Here is a 16,078-nt window from a genome sequence, read left to right as displayed (position 1 = left end):
CCTTGTTCAACATTCTTTTCATGGTTCCTGCAAAGAGCACAAATAGAGAACACGCCGGGGTTTCTTGCCGACGCGAGGATCCAAAGCAAAACCAAAGCCATGGGTCAAAAATGATCAATGCTTGGTCATGGTTCAACATGAAAAATTCATCTCTAATCTAAAAAGTAAAATCTTGCACAATGCAATCAACGAGCCATTATGTAAATCAAAGGTGAAGTTCATTGTCAAAAACCAATGCAAATCAAGAATTCTTGATCAGATTAATTTAGGTTAAATCAAAGACACTTACTCTATTGAATCAGACTAAATAATATTTAATTTTTACCATGCATGGTTATGGCATTAGGTTCTTTATTTTGGCTAAAAACATAGAGATAGTTTTGAAAGAAGTAAAAATAAAAGGCTTAGAAAATTCTAACTAGAAAAATCAGATTTTCAATAAGCATAAACTAAAAGAGATTTTCAATCTAATTTTTCACGAGCCTAGCACGCGTATTCTATAGAAATAAATCATGAAAAATAATACGCATGAGGTACTCAAAGATGGGGCTCTGGGTGCGCAAAAAGGTGTCACGCCGATTGGCTCATGTGGGAGCAGGCCGATGGGCCTGAAGGTTTTTGGCTCTTCTGGTTCTGATTTTTCAAGGGTGATAAAAAGAAATAAAAATAGGATGGGTTATGTCACATGTTTGGTTAAAAAGGTTTGAAAAGAAACAAAATGTTAATGACCAAGCAAAGAATCATGCATCAAAGTGTTCGACAAAAACATCCATAAGATCAAGAAGTGACTAGTGTAGCAAAACTCTAAAACTCAAATGGCTCAAAGAAAAGTTGGGTTGTCCTCCCAAAAGCTTATTACCTAACTCGACATTCAGGTTGCCTCCCGCAAAGTGCTTTGTTTATAGTCTATAGCTAGACCTTCAGGTTTCTTCTCTTCCCAGCATCCTGTGGTGGTGCTGCAGTCTTATTCTTCTTTCTTTTATTTTCTCTTTTCCAAATTTTTTTGTACTGGCTTGCATTCTCCTCTGAGCTGTGCAAATGGCTTCTCATCTCTAGCTTCTCCATTTTTCTCATCAACAGGTTGACCTTGGCCTCCATGTTTTCATTCTTTTTCATCGTTCTTCGCTGCTGCCTTTTCTTCATTGAATTCCTCTATGTCCAGAATAAAATATGTACAAAAAAGTTTCTCCACTGCACAGTGCATCAAATTATGTTTCCAAGAAGTGGTCATTCACCAAAAACGGACTCTAGATGAGTGAGTTATGCCTCTTTTACTCCGGCACTACGTTCTGTCCTGAGTTGATTTCAGAACATGTAGCGTTGAAAAATTTTATAGTAACTCCTTCTATGGATCTTCAAAATTTGTAATTCTTGATGTGTTGGAAAAAAGACTTGATGGAGCTTTTGAATATCTAATTTTATTCTGTTGTACATCTCTGTTCATGGGCAGAAAATTGATCACAACAGCAACGTTCAACCTGAGATGTTGATGATCCAACATGCTCCACTTCTAGCACGCCTTTTTCCTTGCAAACAGACTAAAGTTAAATGTTTCCCGCTGGTGCCCAAGCATTGTTATTACCAACCTTCTTGAACAAAGCATTAGCCTGAGTGAGAGTGAGGTCAGAAATAGAACCTCTAACGGATGCATCGATGATTGCACATGAAGCTGGTGTCAACCCACCGTAGAACTTCACAACTAGGTCCCCTCTTTGATATTCATGATGTGGATAGGGTAGTCGCTGAAGTACTCAAACACCTCATAGGTTGTCTCCGTAGTGTATTGGGTGAAGCTTCATATCCGATTGCAAAGAATCTGCATCTTCCCTGGTGAGTGATTCGAGAATCCAAAGTATCCATTCAGCTTGATGTTATCTTTTGTAATCCATCGTGATTTGCTTTTAGCATCTCCTTGCGTTGAATGTCTCCTGCTTGTGTCTTCATTTGCCAATGCTCTAGAGGTTTTGTTTCTATTCTGAGCTTTTGAATTTGATCATGTACACTTGATGAAAGCATTGTCCAAACTCCTCTTTATAGTTGTCATCTTCATCTCCTCCGTCTTGTTCTCATCACCTTATTGCTGCCTCTTCTTCATGGATTTTCCCTTGCGTACAGAACAGAACATATACTAAAATACAGATCTATTTATAAGTTTATGAAATTACCTTTCCAACGAGTGGTCATTCATCTAAAATGGAGTTCAAATGGGAGAGTTATGCCCGTTTTATTTCAGCATTGTGTGCTGTCTAGAACTAATTTCAGGACGCACGACGTTCAATGATTTGGCCATAACCACTTGTAGGAATCTCCGATTGCTTTGCTTCTTAATTAGTTGGAATGTAGGTGCCTCTTAATATCCAAAAGTATTCTGTTATTTTCTTCTGAGGTTGCGCAAAATCTTGATGACAATAGTAGCTTCTTGTGAATTGATCCGGAGATGTTGATGATCTTAATCTTGTGGTCTTTGGGGTATTATGTCGCGCACCCTTCGGCTTCAAGGTTATCACCATTGCTGCACCAGCGAGCAGCATGGTGGCAATGATGCATCTTCTCCATAATTCTTGCTTTAGCCAAGGTGCCGGGATTAGAGGAGTCTCCTACACTTTGTATCGATGATCTGAGTATTTTTCTTCCTTGGTAGCTTCACTCAATCACCATTGAAGGTTATGAGCATCACACTGGAGAATGTTGGTGGTGTCATGGTGCCCCTAATCTTATTTTCCTCCAGTCCTTATCACCTCGAGATCATCTCATTTTGTGCAGAGAGGTTCTCCAATCTTCCCTCTTTTCTTGACATGGCCACTTACAATACATGTTGCTTGAACAAACAAATCTCCAGAAAACATTAGTTCTAAGAAATAATTGACACAGGGGCATACCTCATTTATCGATTCTCGAAAATTTCTTGCACCAGGCTCTCCCAATTCTAGACAGTTGATGCTTGCAGAGTGTAAAACCATTGAAGTGCCTTGTCCAAGAGCAAGTATGGGAAAAGTCTTGCAAGTAGTTGATTGCCATTGATGTCGTCCAGTTTTAAGGTTTTGCAAATCTGTATGAAGGATTGCAAATGGAGCTTGGCATCCTCCTTACCAGTGAATGTGTGGTGCTGCACCATCTCAATGATTGAAGTGCTGATCTCAAATGGGCCTTCAACTTTAACTATGTTCAGGATCGGCACACCGTTGATGTTCAGTCTCCAAAGCTTGCCAAGCTTGCGTTCGAGTTGTTCTCCCATTGCTACTTATTGTTGACGGAGTATGTGTGGTGGTTCTTCGTCATTGACTGTTGATTTCCTACTACAGCTGCTCGCTTGATTTTGGCTGCAATTTTTATTTTTTTCCATGCACAAAAAGAAAAGAAAATATTTGTTTGTTTTTTCGAGGGGCACAAGTCCATCTCATATTAGGGTTAGAAAAACATATACGAGAACTATACAAGATCAAGAATATACAAGAAAAATATTCATAGAAAAATTATGAACAAGAAAAATATTATAGATGCAAAAGTTAATCTAAAACTTGATCACTTGTTTCCCCGGCAACGGCGTCAGAAAAGCTTGTTGATGGCTGTTATCACGCCATTTTGAACCGCAAGCGCATGTTTGAACCGCAAGCGCATGGATTAGTTGTAGCTTTTCCCTTACAATATTCCTATAGGGTTTATCGATCCGTAGAAACAAGGTCACAGGATATAGACTAACTAAGTATCAGGAAACATGATTCTAGTTGCAAGATGATTATGAATAGGCATGAATAGACATGGATAGACAAGAAGCATGAGCAGATATGAACAAGAGGTAACTCATCTAGAGCAAAATCTAGATTATGCAAATGTTGTAGTTCTAGCTAGATGGCAAGCAAACACATGGTTCTCAAAAAAGCATATTTAAACCACCACCTCTGGTCTGACTCCTGAAACCCCCCACCTTACATGGTATTAGATCGTAGCTCCAGAACTCTGGCATGGATCTTCTTTGCAGTGATCACGCCGGCCAGAGCCTAGCCTAAGCTAGCCTCCGAACAACTGCACGGCCCTTAGCTCTCTGTAGATGATTGTCCCTCAAGTTCCTCGTCTTCTTCTACTTCGAATCTGAACTCCAATCAATGTGCTCAATGGAAAATCAGGGTATTTATAGTCTGTAGGACCCGTGGTTTAAATTGGAAGGCGAACGGGCAAAGGAAAGGGCTGGGCCGATCAGCCTAGGGGGGTGCAGGCCAATCGGCCTAGCCCTTCCTTTTACCCCTTTGCGTCTAGATTCTTTCTAGGGCTCGGTGGTTTTTCGAGGTATTTATAGTTTGGAGAGAGCGTGGTGAAAATTGGAAGGTGAGGGAACAAAGGATACCCCTAGGCCGATCGGCCTGGGTGGCCTTTCCTTTGGCCCCTCGCGTCCTGCTTCATTCCCAAGTCATCTCAGATGTTCTGGAGTGTTCTTTTCACTTGCATGTAGGCCTAGCACGTTGATACCTTCGGGATGAGGTTGATCCTTGATAACTTTCCAAATCTCCACTTGATCCTCTTTTATCCCAAACTGATTATTGCCATATGTTTACAAACTTAGCCCTTAAGTCATCTTGGAGGATTGTTTGCCAAAAACGAGCTCGAGAGGGGGCCCGGGAACCCTAGGGCAATCAGCATGAGCCCTATAGTCCAATCGGCCTAAGCCCTATAGTCCGTTCGGCCTAGGCTCTTCTCGGGTTCGTTGGCCTTCGTCTTAGTCTAGTTCGTTGCTTGTTTCATGCTTTATCCAAAAAAATACTCTTTTAGATCCAATTTCCTGCGAAAATATAATATCCACCAAATTATGTTGCACATGTGAAAATGACCGGTTTATTAGGTGTGATCAATAGTTTAGGTATTAAATTCAAGTCATTATTGAACATAAACAGGGGTAAAAGTGTGTAAATAATGAGCGTCAACAATTTGCTCTTCGGAATATGGAGGACATTATGGACACTTCAGAACTCAAGCAAAAGGTTGGGCAAGCGGATTTTATTGGCTAGAGATTCACGAAGATGCAAAGAGGTTTGTTGCTACTTTCCCAGAATACCAAAGAACAAGAAATATTTTATGGGATCTATTTGACGTTTCAACTGCAATTGCAAGTGGATCTATTTGACATTTGGGGTATAGATTTCATGGGACCGTTCTTAAATTCACATGGATATGAACACATCTTAGTCCTGGTTGACTACGTGTCTAAATGGGTTGAATTTATACCATGTCGTAAGGCGTTAATAGAAGAATCAATTCATATGATCAAGACGGTAATATTTCCTAGGTATGAAGTGCCCAGAATTTTGATTAGCGATGTAGGATTGCACTTCATGGCAAAGGATTTTGGCAAATGTTTACTAAAGCTGGGGATTGAACAAAGAGTATCTACAGCTTATCATCCTCAAACAAATGGCCAAGTAGAAACTTCGAATAAGTAGCTCAAGGATATCTTGAAGAAGACAGTAATCAAAGGAGGGAAGGATTGGTCAAAGAAGCTAGACGGAGCGTTGTGGGCATACAGGATGGCTCATAAAACACCTATAGGTATGACCCCATATCAATTCGTCTATTGAAAAACATGTCAGATTCCCGTTGAACTTGAACATAAAGCTTATTGGGCTATAAAAGAGATGAATCTTGATTTTGATGCTACGAGAGTAAAAAGAAGGGTTCAAATAAGTAAATTGGAAGAGATGAGGCTTAAATCTTACCACAGTGCAAGCATTTACAAGAAGAGAATAAAGAGATGGTTTGATAAAAGGCTTCACAAGAAAGAATTTAAAGGAGACAAAGTGCTATTGTTCAACTCCAGATTCAAACTCTTTGATAAAGGAAAATTGATGAGCAAGTGGGACGGACCATACGTGGTTCATTCTGTGTCACCAACCGAAGCGGTAACAATCATGGACGTCAAGGTAGATCAATATGTTGTGAATGGAGAACGACTAAAGGTATTCTTGGAGCATAATGTTATGCCCATCAATTATGTTGGTGACTACATCATGGAGGAAGAACGAAGATGTCGAGCCTAACGACACTAAAACAGGTACCGTGTACATACTCTATCTTAATTCTGTTAGTTTTCTTTTGAATTTTGAGTGGGACTCGACATAATTAGGAATATTTTTAGACATTTGCACTGCCATGAAAAAATGGGAGCTGGAGGGGCCAAAACCCCCCTAGGTCGATCAGCCCAATGACCCCCAGGCCGATTAGCCTGGGTGGTTTATGCCTCCGCTTCGGTTCCCCCTTTCCCATCTTTGGTAATGACGATATATGGAAGTTATTTTTGTGGGAAGGGGCAAGGAAATTTGTGGAAATGTGTGGATCCTTGACCAAGAATTCAAGAGTATATAATGGGGGGCCAATTGGAGGAGCAATTTCGCATCTACACAAGCAATTCAGAACCACCAAAACAAGAAAAAAAAAGCACAATGGAGGTGACCAGGAGCTCGGGAGATGAGAGGGGGGTGCTGGCGGCCAAGGAAGAGGCTAGGCTGATTGGCCTAACCTCCCAAGGCCGATCGGCCTAACCTCCCCAGGCCGATCGGCCTAGCCCCCTCTAGTGGCCGGCGGCGATTCCCTTTGGATGGAAGCTAACAGGTGTGATTTGGGTCCCAAAACTCTACCAAGGACTTCTCGCAATGCTCGCATCTACGTTGGAGGCAAGGCACCATCTGGAAAGCTCGCGGATCGCAAGTTGTTTATCCTCTCAAGCGAAGATGAAGCACCCAAGAAGAAAAAGGAGGTCGTCGTCACTCCCAGAAGGCGTTTAGCAATGCTCCTCATGATCAGGCGCAAGAGCTACATGGAGAAGACGCCCGAGTACACGCCGGCTGACTATGGAGGCGATAACGATTGGGAGGACAATAGGAGCCCTGGACCGTGGGGTGTTGCAGGCCGTGGCGACGACGAAGATGACAACATGTATTGGCGAAAGACAAGAAGTAGAGCAAGAGCAAGATGGCCACCGTCAAGGCAAGGCCAAAGAGAAGGACCTTGAAGATGACAAGCTGGAGCTGGAAGAACACCAACATGCTTGCTGCCCTGATGGCAGGCAAAACATCCAGTACCTCTTCGATGCCGTGGATGACATCGTGCAAACCATCCAAGAGCTAGATCACAAGGTGGAAGAGAATGATCACCTCCAGGAGGATGACTTCAAGTTCTTGCAGAGGAACATTTGGGAAGCTCTTCAGGATGTGCGGCAACATGAGGAAGAAGAAAGCCCATGGAGAAGGAAGTAGCAACCACCCCATGTGCAAGCAATGTTGGCAACATCACTAGTGCGTTTACGAGTATCTTCCCTTTGTACTTTATGTGGTTACGATGAGGACGTCATAGATTTTAAGCGTGGAGGGGGAGGATCATCGCTCGTATGGAGTTTTTAGATCTAATTTGGTCGAGTCAAGTCGTGTGAGAGTCTAAATTAGTGTTTTTATTTCAATCAAAAGTAGATAAAGTAATAGTCTTCTTAAGCTTCTAGGAAGACTTAGGCCTAGATTGCTACTTTAGCGTCTTTGTGAGAAGAAGCATGAATAAAATTCAAGGATCGTGTGAGTGTTTTTAGTGTCTACCTTTGCTTGGTTATCTTTTACTTTGCTTTTACAACATTGGATCATGAGCCTTGTCTTGAATTTCAAATCTTTGTTGTGGAGTTTGGTAATCGATTTGTTTATGCAATACCCATGCTTTATGATGATCTTGTGCTTTGGTTTTGATTATGCTCTATGAGTAAGGCTTGAATTGGAGGTGAATTAAATTTTTATTGCTTATCTAAAACCCCTGCAAAAATAAACAGGATTGATCAAGTTTTCTACCAGGTTGAGAGTTTTACCTATCCTATCCAATGCCTATAAAAATTTTATCGTACCACCATCCGTGGTGTTGATGTTTTGAATTAAGTTAGGATCACTCTCTCTTGGTTTGCTTTAATTCTGAGCATTGATCATACCCTTTTACCATCTTTGATTGCTAGCCTCGTCAATATTCAGTAATGAGAGTTTTTCATTGGAACAATCATGTTCTCTACTCAATTCCTAAACCCGAACCAAAAAGTTCTCAGTTGACATAAATAACTAATCATCTACAAATTTTCTTAGCTATGGCAACAACTCGTTGACATAAGTAACTAATGTTCATGTTGCCTGATTGAATTGGTGAAGACTTGGTATTCTCTTAAATTCGGCTTGTTTTAAGGAGAGAGTTCTTGTTGTGTTCTTGGATGCTCATAGTCTTGTACATGCCGTAGCTATGAAACTGATTGGAAACCAAAATATTGGTAACGATATCAAATATGAAGCTTCTTCAAATGTTCATTTTCTATTAGTTTAGTTCTAAACTAACATATGCTCTTATTTCTTTTACAGTGCAATAGATGCTTATAATTCTGCATGAGAATATTAAATATGATACGTTCGAATCTTATTTATTTGCTATTTTTGATTTATCACTATATCTTATCTTCATATATGTCTCCTCACACAACTTTACCCGATATTTAAACTACTCAAGATGTAAATTCAAAAAACTTTCTTACCCCAAATTAAAAAATCAATTTTAAAGTTACAAATTGCTATAAATTTTTAGAAGCACATGCAAATAAAAAGTTTGTCCAAGATGGTAACACTATCCCGTACCACAAAATGGTGTGGCAAAGGCGTGCCAATTTTAGTAATTTGCTATTGCTCCCATGCACATCCTAACTGTTGTCTTAATGAGATAGTTTCTTTAAATTTTTCCATATGTAGCAAAATGCCAGCCATAATTCAATCTATTTTGCTTTTTATTTGTGCACTCAAGCACACAAGATTTATTTTCACAACATTTGCACTATTGTCTTGGTCTCGACAATCGAGATCTTTGTGCTTTGGCAATATTGGGCTCTACTACAAGCTACATTGGGACTCGGAATTTTTTCTACTTTCGATACATGTGGAAGTGGAACACAACCACATCACATCACTCAGGCTATTTTCAAGTTTAGAGAAATATGTAAGTCTTGATATCATTGGAATGAACTTTTTTATGCAATGGGAATGGGATATTGTACTACCTTAAAAAGGTACCAAGATATACCCCTCAATATAATGAAGTATAAAAATTGACATCTAAAGTAACAAAATTTATACCATTAAGTTGTAGGTTTAGTACCTCTCTGCTCCCTTTGTAATAAAAGATACCTACATGAAACTATGAGTTAAGCATAGTATAAAAAATAATATCTTTTGATTTATCGTAGGTATACTACCACATCTTTAATTTTGGATGGGGTCTCCCAAATTCTATAGGTAGGCTTTGCATATTGATATTATATTTCTAGTATTATCTTGGATATCATATTCAAACGTCGAATTGTATTTTTTTACCATTGAGAAGATATTTTTGTGTTAGCATTGTACATTCTTGAAAAGTTCAATTAAGTCAAAGATAAACCATGAACAATAATATAAAACACAAAATGTGAAGAATGTAGCCTTGCAAATATGCCGGCTACAGTTGTCTATGTAATTTTGAAACACATAGTGCTTGGAAAGTTTTCTTTTTTGCTATTTTAGCTTCTGTAATTTGATGCGTGCAAATTAAACTACTTGTATTTAGTAAAGAATGTTGTCCCTTCTTATTTAACATGTCATTCTTTGTTTCAATTTTAAAGTTGATGAAACGCAGGAGATTTGATTTAGGTGCAAATGGTGTTTTGATCACAAATAAGTGGCATATTAAACTTCGACTATAAATTACTAGTCATGTGTTGAGTTTGGATATTCCAAAATCATACAAGTACATTTGTTTCTAATTTAGTTTCATATAGTATTATATTCATTCTAGATTTTTTGAATATACAACAAAAGTTCATAGTTAAATTGTGTTTTAGCACTAGTAGACAACTAACCTTCCATCCAGGTGCTTTTGTCTCGGTTAACATTGGATCCGTGACTAAAGTGCCTTTAGTTCGAGGTCAAAAATGTGCCACCGAAGCCCATCGCGGGAGGGGAGCTTTAGTCCCGGTTGTAAAAACCAATCGGGACTAAAGCCCCTTTAGTCCCGGTTGTAAAGGCTACAAAAATCGCACCGACGCCCCCCCCCCCTTCCCGGTTGGAATTTTCAACCGGGACAAAAGGTTTAGTCCCGATTGGAATTCCAACCAGGACAAAAGGGGGGCGGGGGGTCTTTTTCTCCTCCCCTATAATACCAGAAACTCTTCTTCCTCCCCCAGCCAGAGCCACTCCACCTGATCGAGAGCTTCATCATCCTCTCCATGGCGAGCAAGCAACCTTAGGGGAGGTGCTGCTCAAATTTTTTTTCCTTATTTCCATGGAGATTTCACTCATCCAAAGTGTTGTGAAGGTTAGCTACTTCATCCTCCCTTCATTTATTATTATTATGCTTCTTTTTATGTTTTAGAGAGGGAGAAAAATGAGTTTTTTTTACAATGAGGGAGAATGGAGAGAATTTTTATTTATACATATTTTTGAGCTAGAATTTGATGGATAGCTTGCTTGTTATATATGATTCGTTTTAGTTAAAATAACTTGATCAATATTAGGTATGTGTGAAAAAAATAGAGTAAATGTATTTTTAATATTTAGTCATTGCAATAAAATTAAGGTAAATAAATTATAGGTGTAAGAAATAGAATTTGGTCATTACTACAATTTTTAATGTCATTGTAATTTAACAATAATTGTATTTATTTGACCAATAATTTATTTATCTCATGTTTATTGCAAGAACTAAATATTATAAACACACTTACTCTATTTTTTCCCTATCTAATATTGATCAAGTTCTTAATGTAATATGAAGCTCTATATCCATTTTCCACATAATACGATACAGATGGACTGGCAATGGATGTACCACCTTCGTTCCTCCAATCCCAGAGAACAGTGTCTGCACATGGCATAAATGTGCTTACACTATTCTCTACATATAACTCAATCTTCTATGAAGTCTATGGAGAGTCACCTCCTCTACTCCAACACCAGAAAATAATGATAGAACAGAAGAGCTTCGAGTTTACAAACTCAGGCTAAATCATAAAATAATCTTGAAATAGTATTCCAAACATCTTTTGGAGCCTAATTCTCATAATAGAAGTATGCTGGCCCAATATCCTCTTTAGGCAAAGATCTGTTCACTGATCTTGACCTAGCGACTTTTGGTTGGTATTGGCTTGCCACCATGGGCCATGCTCAGTGAACAGATCTTTTTTTTGGATGGGCTATTATGTGTGTGCCATCATACTTCTATTATGAGAATGTGGCACCCACTCCAAAAGATGTTTGGACCATTATTTCAAGATTCATTTATGATATTCAGCCCGAGTATGTGAACTTGAAGATTTTCTATTGTACCATTATTTTATGGTACTGGATATGTGGAGGTGACTCTTGATAGACTTCGTAGAAGATTGACTTATGTGCAGAGATGGCTTGGAGGACGAATATTCTGCTTTGTTTTACCATTAATTTAGGATAATTGACTACGTGAACTCCACTATGGAGCGTCTATAATCTTTAGTGTATATGTATCTTTATTGTCTTGCTACGAGTGTAATCTTTATATGTATCTTTAGTGAATGTTATGAATGTGAATGGTGTAATTTTCATGTGAAATATTTTTATCTTTATGAAGGTTAATTGGTGTAAATTATTAATATTGATCAAGTTCTTTATCTAATACGAAGACCTATGTCCATTTCTCACGTAATAATTTATTTATCTAATGTTTTCTGCAAGGACTAAACATTATAATCATATTAACTCTATTTTTCCACTACCTAATATTGATCAAATTCTTTATCTAATACGAAGACCTATGTCCATTTCTCACGTAATACGATGCAGATGGACTAGCAATGGATGTATAACGCGGATAGACGGACCAAGGAGTTTGTTGATGGCTTGCATTATTTTCTCGAAGTGGCCAAAGCCAACAAGCCAGAGAACGGATTCATATGTTGTCCATGCTTCCAATGCAGTAACAAGAAGGACTACTCTTCCCAGGGAACTATTCACAACCACTTGTTTACATACGGTTTCATGCCTAACTATTTGGTTTGGACCAAGCATGGTGAAAGAGGGGTTGTAATGGAAGACGGCGAAGAAGAGGAGGATGATAACAACATTTTGGACTAGGCTGCAGGCTAAGCTTTTGCAGATACTACAATGGGCGAGGCTGATGAAGATGAGTTTGCAGAAAACGGCCCTATTGATGATCTTGGTCAGGTGCTACGGGATGCATACAGATATTGCAAAACTGAGAAAGAATCAGAAAAATTTCAGCGCATGATTAATGATCAAAAAAAATGTTGTACCCTGATTGCAAGCAGGGCATAAATTGCAGATACTACAATGGGCGAGGCTGATGAAGATGAGTTTGCAGAAGACAGCCCTATTGATGATCTTGGTCAAGTGCTACGGGATGCATACAGATATTGCAAAACTGAGAAAGAATTAGAAAAATTTCAGCGCATGATTAATGATCACAAAAAATTGTTGTACCACACTAGAACTGCTGCAATGGAAGGTAAAAAAAATGGTGTGTCCGATAAGGCATTTCAGGGGATATTGAAAATTGTAAAGAACATTCTTCCCAAGAATAATGAATTGCCGTTCATAACATATGAAACTAAATAGATTGTTTGCCCTCTGGGATTGTAGGTTCTGAAGATACACGCATGCCCTAATGACTGTATCATCTATCGTGGTGATGAATACGAGAAATTGGATGCTTGTCCTGTGTGCGGAGTGCTGCGGTATAAGATCAGGTGAGATGATCCTGGTGATATCGAGGGAAGCCTTCCAAGAAGAGAGTTCCTACGAAGGTGATGTGATATGTCCCTATATACCATATTTGAAGCATTTGTTCAGAAATAAGGCGAATGCTAAGTTGATGCGATGGCACAAAGAAGAATGTAAGCAAGATGAGATGCTGAGACACCTTGCGGATGGGGCCCTGTGGAGATTAATTGATAGAGCATTCCCGGACTTTGAAAGTGATGCAAGGAACATAAGGTTTGGTTTAAGTACTGATGGATTCAATCCATTCAGTGAGTTGAGTAGTGGTCATAGTACTTAGCCTGTGACCCTATATATGTTCAACCTTCCTCCTTGGCTGTGAATGAAGCAGAAGTTCATTATGATGCCGGTGCTTATCCAAGCCCCAAAACAACTCGGCAACGATATTGACGTGTACCTAAGACTGTTGGTTGATGAACTTTTACTGCTCTGGAAGGAAGAAGGTGTATGTGTGCGGGATAAGGACAAACAAGAGAGCTTTGACCTACGAGCATTATTGTTTGTAACCACAATGATTGGCCTGCACTGAATAACCTTTCAGGACAGACAAACAAGGGATATCGGGGTTGCACCCACTGTTTAGACAACACAGACAACATGTATTTGAAACACTGTAGGAAGGTCGTGTATATGGGCCATTGTTGATTTCTTCCTGCTAACCACCCGTTAAGAAAGAAAGAGATGCATTTCAAAGGGGCGCCAGATCATCGTAAAAAACCTAGACACCATAATGGAAAGCGTGTATTTGAGATGATAAAGGATGTAAGGGTAGTCTTTGGAAAGGGTCATGATAGCGAACCTGTTCCGAACAACGATAACGGATGTGCACCCATGTGGAAGAAGAAGTCTATATTTTTGGAGTTACCTTATTGGGAAATCCTAGAGGTCCGCAATGCAATAGACGTGATGCACCTGACGAAGAATCTTTGTGTGAACGTGCTAGGCTTCATGGGTTGTTATGGAAACTCAAAAGATACATTGGAAGCATGACAGGATATGAAACGTATGAAGCAACGAGATGACCTAAATCCGGAAAAGAGAGATAACGGGCAGCACTACTTACATCATGCCAGTTACACTCTCAGCAAGGAAGAGAAGGATAGCATGTTTGAATGCATGAATAGTATCAAGGTTCCATCTGGGTACTCCTCGAATATAAAGGGAATAATAAATATGAAAGAAAAAAGTTCACAAATCTCAAGGCCCATGACTACCACATGTTGATGACCCAGTTGCTTCCAGTTGCACGGAGGGGTATTCTACCAAAGAATGTACGATTGGCGCTCATAAAGCTATGCGCGTTTCTCAATGCAATTTCGAAGAGGGCAATCGATCCAACCAAGCTAGTAAGGCTACAGAACGATGTGGTACAGTGACTTGTCAGCTTTGAGTTGGTATTTCCACCATCCTTCTTCAATATTGTGATGCACCTCCTGGTTCACCTAGTCAAAGAGATTACTATTCTCGGTCCAGTATTCCTGCACAATATGTGGCCTTTCGAGAGGTTCATGTTAGTCCTAAAAACCTATGTTCTTAATCGTGCCTGTCCAGAAGGAAGCATCATCAAGGGATATGGAACAGAGTAGTTCATTGAGTTTTGTGTTGATTTTATTGACTCAATTAATTCAATTGGGGTTCCAACATCACGTCACGAGGGGAGGCTGCGGGGAACGGGCACCCTTGGTAGGAAATCAAGTTTAAGCAATGATACTAATTTGTGCCATAAAGCACACTTCACTATTCTACAATAATCATCCTTTGTGGCTCCGTAAATCGAGAAACACAAGCAGATTCTATTTTCCTAATACCCGACAAAATCCGATACCTGGATTATATATCATCACGTGGATGCTTTTCCCTCTTGGTTGCGTCAACACCTTATGGGTAACTCCGCGATTCACGAACTACTCGCTTGGTTAGCCAGGGGACTTTCTAGCATAATCGTGAAATTCCAAGGTTACGAGATAAATGGTTATACATTTTACACAAGAGCCCAAGACCAGAAAAGCACCAACCAGAATAGTGGTGTCCGCATAGATACCATAGACAGCAATGGGAGCAAGGACTCATATTATGGTTTCATAGAGGAGATATTGGAACTCGAATACGGACCGCTAAAGATCCCTTTGTTTTGTTGCCAATGGGTGAAGCTAACTGGAGGTGGCGTAATGAAAGATTAGTATGGAATGACAATAGCGGACCTGACCAAGATCGGATACAATGATGAACCATTTGTCCTGGCCAATGATGTGCACCAGGTTTTCTATGTGAATGACATGTCTAGCAAATCCAAGAAAAATTCAGAAGATAAAGAAAAAACATGTGAGCCAAAGTGCCACATAGTTCTTCCAGGTAAAAAAAGTCATGGGAGTCGAGGACAAAATAGACCAGTCAGATGATTATGATCAGTTTGATGGCATGCCTCCATTCGTTGTCAAAGTTGACCCAAGCATCATGCTAGCGAAAGAAGAGGCTCCGTACTTACGCCGCGATCATGACCAAGGAACTTTCATCAAGAAGAAAATTTTTAACGTTACATTGTAATGCACTAAATATGGTTCACCTTTATGTAATGCTCTATGGCCATCAGAACCTTTGAATTATATTGTAATGCTCCAAGGTGAAGATTTATTCGATCAATATAAACAATGTTAACCTAACCACATACATCAATTGCATTTTTTGCGCGTTGAAATTATTTAATTGAATAGTTTGTTGATGATAGTGATGCATTAAATAATTATTTTAGAAACTTAAACAACTACTATAGAATTAATGACTGATTCAAACTTATTTTAAATATACTTGCTAATTTAATATATTTTTGCATGTTCAAAATATGTAAAGTTTTTATTTTTTCTTTAACAAAATTAGTGGAAAACATATATAAATTGTAATTGCAATGAAATAAAAAATCCCACTAAAGGGTGCAATTTTTCAGCTCCCGCTCGAAAAGAACCCCTTAGTCCCAGGTGCAAATTGCAACTGGGACTAAAAACACTTTAGTCTCGGTTACAAAGTCAACCTGGGACTAGGGGGATTAAAGACACGTCCTTCTTCCCTGTGCCTCTCATCTCCCACACTTGGTCGATCGGGCACGGGACTCACCGTCCGCTGCCCCGTCGCCCCATAGTCACCCTGCCGTCACGCCCGTCCCGACCGCCGTCGTCCACCCGCGGCGTCTCCCACCCCGGCCTGCCGTCATCCACCCCGCTATTGCCCTGCCGTCATCGCCCCGTCGTCGCCCCACCATCGATCACCCACTGACTGGTACGCCCCCC

The sequence above is a fragment of the Setaria viridis genome, chromosome 1 (genome assembly GCF_005286985.2).
Source record: "Setaria viridis chromosome 1, Setaria_viridis_v4.0, whole genome shotgun sequence".
In the NCBI taxonomy this organism is placed as follows: Eukaryota; Viridiplantae; Streptophyta; class Magnoliopsida; order Poales; family Poaceae; genus Setaria; species Setaria viridis.
This window is presented reverse-complemented; position numbering follows the sequence as displayed.